This window comes from Lathyrus oleraceus, chromosome 6 (genome assembly GCF_024323335.1).
Source record: "Lathyrus oleraceus cultivar Zhongwan6 chromosome 6, CAAS_Psat_ZW6_1.0, whole genome shotgun sequence".
In the NCBI taxonomy this organism is placed as follows: Eukaryota; Viridiplantae; Streptophyta; class Magnoliopsida; order Fabales; family Fabaceae; genus Lathyrus; species Lathyrus oleraceus.
The window spans coordinates 65364311-65370921 of NC_066584.1; positions in this window are offsets into that span (position 1 = coordinate 65364311).

Here is a 6611-nt window from a genome sequence, read left to right on the forward strand (position 1 = left end):
CACCCAAGATAAGACACCACCTCCACTTAGCCAAAAGAGCTAAGTGGACCAAACTTAGATCACTAACCTCCAAACCACCTTTACTCTTAGGCTTACAAGCGTCAACCAAGCTAACCCAAGTGATTTTAGAATTACCCTTCACGCATCCCCACAAAAATCTTCTTTGAATCTAAACTATTTTCCTCCAAACCTTAACCAACATCTTTAGAAAAGAAAAGTAGAAAATAGAGATAATATTAAGCATATATTTAAGCAAAACCACATCGCCCCCCATGCTAACATACCCGTGATTCCAAGAATTGAACCACTTAGATAACATATTAACAAGGGGTTCCAAGACGCTTCTCGGTTGGGAATAACCCTAACAAGTAGCCCCAAATATTTAAAAGGAAGGGTCTCAATTTTACACTGGAGAAAGTCATCAACAAATTCAAAACATGACAATCCACCGAATCCGAGACTCCTATCCTAAAACCACAAAGAAAGCCCAACTCTAGTGACCTACTAATCAGACCAATTAACCCCTGCCACAAGCAAGAACAAAAAAGGGATAAATGAGATTTCCTTGTTTTAGACCCCTTTGAATGTTAATATCTTGATTTGGACAATCATTGGCCAACACAATGTAATTCTCAACAAAAACATAGGTTTTAATCTAAGACCTCAACTTATCATTAAATCCAAATCTAACCAATATATTATCCAAAAAATTTCAACTCACAGAGTCATAAGCTTGCTCAAAATCCATTTTAAAAATGAGACAATGCTTGATAGATTTCTTATCCAAGTTAATCACTTCATTGGCATTCATCACACCGTCCACCAACATTCTATCTTTAAGATTGATTTGGGTAAATAAGCTTTTCCATGAAATTCCCAAGTCTAGTAGGTAACACTTTAGGCACGAATTTGTATAAAGAACCAACTAGAGAAATATGCCTAAAATCACTCAATTGAGCAAGATATTTAGCCTTAGGAACAACGTGACAAACTAAGAAGCAGTGGAACATGAAGATGAAGAAAATTGATGAAAATGATTAAACATAACTCCAATATCTTCCCTAAACAGATTCTAAAACCTTCTTAAAAAGAAGAAAGTGAAACCATCCATGCTCCAAATTGAATGAGCCTAATTTTAATAAGATGGGTGGAAAGGTAACTGTAATGGAACACATGATATGTGGTCCTAGTATTAAAAATCCAATTATTACAAACAAAATTACGTATGAGATTAACGGTGGTAGGGTTACGTGTTGGTGAAGGATTGATGGTGTTCAAGTGATCAATGAAGGCTTGAGGTTGAATGGAAGTTTGTTGAATGAGTTCAAGAATGACTTTTTGTTAGTATGCATTGAAGCCATGAGTGATGTTATCAGAAGAGGTTCCCTGAAGTTGCTCGTTGTGAATGTTTTCATTGTTGGCTTCAAGTTCATAAGCTTGAGCTAACTTCATACATTTAAGATATGAGGGAAGCCCGTGTTTCTTTAAATAAACTTCAATTGTGTTCCCGAGATTGTGATAATAGGTACCATTTTTTTTATTGATTGACCACGACCTGTGTGAAAGGATCATGAACCCAATTCATGAGAATGATTTGTGTTGTAGTGTATAAAGACTTGAGTGATGAGTTTGTCTTCGCCAATTTGAGGAGAGTGTTGATGTTATTGATGTACAATCATTTAAAAAACAAGGTTGATATGAGGAAGAGGTCGTATGTGCATCATTTGTGAGCGAACTAGAGCATACTTCTCATTCAATCCCTTGAAAAAATGAATAACATAGTCGTTGTCACAATATTCTTTAATGGTGGGTAGGAGAAGACATGAGGTTTTAACAGTAAACATGTTGGGACAAATTTCTTAACTGGGTATGGGACAAATTTCTTAGAGATCAAAAACATAAAATATATCGCCTTGCCGATATCGTTCAGTGAGTTCTTGCAAATTTATTAAGCGGAATCCATCCAAAGTACGCTTTCAACGATTTATGTGTTGATCGAATTAGTAATCCAATTTGTAACCATCATATTGCATAGATTCCAAGCCATGGAAGTGTGATTGGGGTGCTGAAGGAAAATTAGGGTTTTGTCGATGAACCATAAGTTATTTTTTTTATCTAAGGGAAACCTTAATCGATATGGACCAGGAATGATAATTTGTATTATTGAGGGGTGGCAAAATAATGGGGTGACCGAGGTTGTTAGATGGGTGCATGAAAAATGGGTCGAGTATATCAGTTTAATAGCTTCGATTGGGATTAGGGTTAGGTTGATGAATGACATTGTTGGTGTTTGGTTCTGGTATATTAGATGATAGTTGTAGAGATGATGGTTAGGTGGTAAGATCATAGTCAATGACATTGTCAACAATATCCATCATTGCAGAAGAAATAAAATGAAGGTTGTCAATTTTGCGAAGAAGATGAGAGAGTGAAAGAAAAATGAAAAACGTAGGGGGTAATCTCATGATGGCTGATATGATAAACTGAGAATCCCGATGTCTAATAGAAAGATGACAAATGACAAATAAAAATCAAAGAAAATTAGAGAAATTAGAGGCTCTTGATACCATGTTATCTTGTGGTCAATGAAAGCATTTTCTTCATAATATAAACACAAACAAAATAAAAATACAAATTTAGAATCAATGGAAAATCAATTAAATTAATAAAAAAGGGTCTCTCAATGTAGATATACATGTTAGTTTACAAAATTAGAGAAAAATACTTTAACCGTTTCCTCCCTAATTCAAGATAAAATAAAATAATTCTATTCTAGTTTAGAGTTTAACATATTCTTTCATCTTTATTGCCAATACCAAGACATCTACCAATCCTCAAACTATAGGAAGGTATTACACAGTTATTTGACTTAAGTAGGAGACTATACAACTTAGTTAAAGAGTTAGTTTATAGTTAAATAATTGCCAGTCGTTTACCAACTTTGATAACTCTAAGCTCTCATTTTATCTTGTATATAAATAGTTACAATTGGATAGTTAGAGAGTTAGTTTACATTTAAATAGTTTGCCAGTTGGAAACCCGAGTTTAAGGGGAGGTTCAAGGCGGTGAAAAGGTAGCCGGAGGGAGTAAGAAGGAGAAGGAGGTCAGAGAGAGAGAGAGAGAGAGAGAATGGAAAATGGAAATAATCCATTTCTAAAGGGTTTGGGAATTTATACGCCCTCCCTCCGTTGCCAAGTCACATATACATGGCTCTCTGATAACCACTGAGTTTGCTGCCTTTGACTAATCCAAGGCCACGCGTATCCCATGCACCCTGATTGACTCCTTATCTTGTCCATTGATCTCACTGACTTTGACCAAGTAGACCAATCCTACGCTCCCCATAAGATCTGACGTGATCTCTTAGATCAATCCAACGTCCCAGAGAGAGCCAACATATTGACTCTCTCCATGGACTGGCTGATTGAGCGTCGAGGCTTAAATTCTTAATGGGCCTCCTCTCTTTTCTTTTTCACCCCCCCCTTTTCAGTAGCCCAACTTGATTTCAACTAAAATACACCCCCGCCTTTGTTTTATTTTATTTTATGTGTTTATCTAATTTTTCTATTGTTATTTTATTTTATTTAAATTTAGGATTAATTACTTTAAGATTAGGATTAATTAATTTAATTAGGATAATTAAAAAATTCATAAAAAATATATAAGATATTTATTTAAAAAAATATGAAAACAATATAATAATTTATTTTGAATTGATTATCAAAAAATACAAAAATATGTCATTTTATTTTATTAAGTTAAGAATTTAGTTTATTAGGACATTTAGACATAAAATCATAAATAATAGAAATATTCAAAATAATATTTATTTATGTATAAATATCATATCTTATTTTTTGAATCAAATTAAAACTATGTTTTGCAGACCAAATTGATTGATTGATGTCACACTGTATCAATCAATAAATTAACTTAAAATCAAGCTAACACATCAAAGCACTATTTTCTCTGCCCTTGTGCACTGAGATATTTTTCAAAAAACTTTTCTTCGTCCTCGATGCGTTGAGATCTTTTCAGAATTAAAAACAGCAAACAAACAACATTTTTCTAGACGAACTACGATACTCTAATTCTTCATAATGTTTGAGGATACGTAGGCACATAGTTGTGACACTCTGGCAAGTACAGTAATAAAAACCCCTTTTTTTGTTCTACTTTCTGATCAAATCATTTATCTATTATATCAGTAACATAATTATCTTAATAATAATTGAAATAAAGATGTTAGGCCCATGCTTTTATGATTGACAACAATTTTGTTAAAACATGTATCACAACAAGATGTTGAGCAATATGTCATAACATGTTGATCAGACATATTTGAAGGTTTTGTTTTACTTCTTGGAAGACTTATTTTATCATGAGATATCTGAAGATTCTCTGAATATTCAGCTATCATATCTGACTGTCCAAGAAGGTTTATTTTAGGAACTCTTGTCTCATTTTCAGCCGTGCACTTGTTTCATAAAAAGGGATGTTAAGACATTTTAATAAAACATTAGATCAAATTTGATTTGATTCTGTAGAAGATTCTGCAGACTGGATGTCGAAACATTTGATTTGATTTTGTAGAAGATTGTGCAGACTGGATGTCGAAACGTTTAACGAAATATTTGATTTTATTATGTAGAAGATTGTGCAGACTGGATGTCGAAACATTTAAGGAGAATCAGATTTGATTATGTAGAATGGATGTCAAAATATTAAAGGAGACATCAAATTTGATTATGCAGAATGAATGTCAAAACATTTAAGGAGATATCATATTTGATTATGCAGAATGAATGTCAAATCATTTAAGGAGACATCATATTTGATTTGATCAAATATTATGCAGAACAAATATCAAAACACTTAAGGAGACATCAAATTTGAATTGATCAGATTTGATTTGATTTGATTTGTTTTGGATTTGCTGATTTTTTAGCCTGAAGCCCATGCTTTTCTGGGGCTATTTAAAGGGTGATTCTAAACCTAAGAAAATCAAGAAGCTACAATGGAAATTGTTATTGTTAGGGTTTATTTGTCGTTGTTATTTGTGAGCCATTCTAGTATCTCTTTGATACTTGAATTGGACTGAGTTTATTGAGTTATAATTGTGAATCACTCATGAGCTTTTAAGCAAGAGTGTATTTTGTTTCATTGGAAGTGTGTCTTCTGTTCTTTGATTGTTTTCAGTTGTTATCACTGTTGTGTGATTGAAGGGAATTCAAAGGGGTCTCATATCTAGTAGAGTGTTAGATAGAAATTCCAAGGGTAGTGATTAGGTGAGAAGTTTGTAAAACTAGAGGTTGTTTAGAACTTCAAACTAATACTATTATAGTGGATTTCCTTCCTGGCTTGGATGCCCCCAGATGTAGGGGACGTTGCACCGAATTGGGTTAATAATTGACCTGTGTTATTTACTTTCTGCTTTTTACACTGTAATTGTTTCTGGTGTGGCATGTCCTGAACCTGGTGTCATGACATCGTATATGACATATGTTATCTGCTTATTATTATTGTTGTGTGAAGTCCTGATATTAATGTCTTGACATCGCATACAACATATGATATCTACATACCTGAACTTCAATTGGAATCAGAGCAGACACCCTGTTCTATTTTGGGTGAGCTCCAGGGAGATACTTTCTGGTACCATGGAATGAGGATTTGTTAACAGACCACCCATCTTAGATGGCACCAACTATGACTATTGGAAGACACGTATGATGACATTCCTAAAATCTATGAATAACAAGACTTGGAAAGCTGTCATCAAGGGTTGGGAACATCCTGTTGTGAAGGACAAAGATGGGAAAGCTAATACTGACTTGAAGCCTGAAGAGGACTGGTCTAAGGAAAAAGATGAACTGCCTCTTGGAAACTCAAAAGATTTGAATTCTCCATTCAATGGAGTTGACAAAAACATATTTAGGTTGATAAACACCTGTACCGTGGCCAAAAATGCATGGAAAATTCTCAGAACCACCCATGAAGGCAATCTAAAGTGAAGATGTATAGACTTCAACTTCTCACTACTAGATTTGAGAATCTAAAGATGAAAGATGACGAGAGTATTCATGATTCTCACATGAATATTGTTGAAATAACAAATTCATCTAGTGTCTTGGGAGAGAAGATGTCAGAAGAAAAGCTGGTTATAAAAATTCTCAGGTCCCTACCTAAGAAACTTGACATGAAGGTCACAACCATTGAAGAAGCCCAAGACATCAACAACATGAGAGTAGATGAACTTGTCGGGTCACTCCAAACTTTTGAATTGGGTATTAGTAACAAATCTGAAAAGAAGAACAAGAGCATAACTTTTGTATCCAACACTGAAGATGAAGAGGATCAATGTGACTTGGAAACCGGTGAAGGAATTTCTAATGCCATTGTGCTTCTTGGGAGGCAATTCAATAAGGTGTTGAAGAAAATGGATAGGAAGTCAAGACCTGATGTCAAGAATATGTCATTCGACATCAGTAAGAACAATGATTCTCAGAGAAAATAAAGAAAAAAAGGAAAATCCCAATCAAGGAAAAGGTATTCAGTGTCATCAATGTGTGTGTTTTGGTCACATTAGATCATAATGTCCCACGTATCTC